The following is a 1,354-nucleotide window of genomic DNA, read 5'->3' as shown; positions in this document are numbered from 1 at the left end:
CATGTGAACCAGACATGGAGAAGTGATGATTCCTGTTTTTGTGCTTATGCGTTGTTCATTTAAGATAAGTAATAATGAATGAATAAGTCTGAATACCTACAGTAGCATGTCATGCTCCCTTGATCGGTGGCATGTGAAATCATGTTAGCTTGGGCAGTAATTAATATTAAAAAATGTAATTGTCGAACCAGGTGTATACCATGTTCTCTGGATCGGTGGTATGTTCCTTTGGGGAGACAAACAAAAAAACTAATAATTGGTCGAGCCGGGTGTATACCATGTTCTCAGGATCGGTGGCATGTTCCTATGGTGAGACTAATAATAATATAATCATTTCTTTATCTCTGTAAATAAGTGACTTGATCACAAGATTTAATTCCAGTTCTTTTTGTTCTCGGGATCATGCTCTCTTTAGGAACCATTTGGCATGGTCATCATTTAAACTTGTTGATCTTCTTTATCATTGTAGAAGTTTTAAATGATTGAGTCTACTAGTATCCTACTGCTTTGTAACACTCTTAACCATTAATTTTCACTAGCAAAGTCCAAAAGCATGCATTCTTTGGAGATCTATTTTACCAGGACATTCTTTACTCAGCTCACTGTTCACATTCTTGCTCTTGTCATATGCCTTTGCTTGAGGACAAGCAAAGATTTAAGTGTGGGGGAACTTGATAAGCACATTTCATATAAATCTTTTGGCACTCAAATATGCGGTTTATTGAGATATGACCATCAATTCTTGCTGTGAAATATTGAATATTTGCATGAAAATCATATAAAGAATCATTTACTAGTTATTTGTTTCTTTTGCAGAGAAGTGCGAGAAGGCACTATAAACTTCAAGATCCGGACTAGGTGGCTAAGGGAACGAAGAAGAGGAGGAAGAATGGACTTGTGCGAGAAGAAACGAAGTAACCAGGGGGCCAACTATACAAGAGAGGATCATCTTGTGCTAAAAGTAAAGGAGGAGGGACAAATTGCAATATGGGATGATCAACCGTGGGGTCAAAATCCCTAGATGCCTTCATTCCCAAATCAGGCCTGGCATCTCCATCTCTCTCCCCCTCACCACTTTTTCTCCCACCTCCGGCCGCCGCCGCGGCCAGGCCATCGTGGCGGCGCACCAACCAGTACCTCCACCATCTCCGCACGCCGCCTAGTACCTCCACCATCTCACCATCAGCCACCAGCGCCATCCATCTTCCACCATCAGCCACCAGCGCCACTGCATCACCAGCGCGCCTCCACCCCACGCTTGCGCGACCCACCAGACGGCCATCTGATCCCTCGCGCGAGTCCTCTCCTCTGCTTGTGCCCGACCGCTGTTGTTCCTTCTTCCCTAGCCTTGTTG

At 43.9% G+C, this 1,354-nt stretch overlaps 1 long non-coding RNA gene across 1 annotated transcript; it reads left to right on the top strand.

The window, feature by feature from the left end:
* Positions 1-231: 231 nt before the first annotated feature.
* LOC141042348 (uncharacterized) lies at positions 232-1,038 on the top strand. Its single transcript, XR_012204750.1, has 2 exons — positions 232-309; positions 817-1,038. It is a non-coding gene; the product is annotated as an uncharacterized lncRNA (long non-coding RNA).
* Positions 1,039-1,354: the final 316 nt, after the last annotated feature.

The sequence above is a fragment of the Aegilops tauschii genome, chromosome 3, assembly GCF_002575655.3.
Source record: "Aegilops tauschii subsp. strangulata cultivar AL8/78 chromosome 3, Aet v6.0, whole genome shotgun sequence".
Taxonomy (NCBI): Eukaryota; Viridiplantae; Streptophyta; class Magnoliopsida; order Poales; family Poaceae; genus Aegilops; species Aegilops tauschii.
Note: the sequence above shows the minus strand (reverse complement) of the source record. Positions and strands in the feature narration are given on the sequence as shown.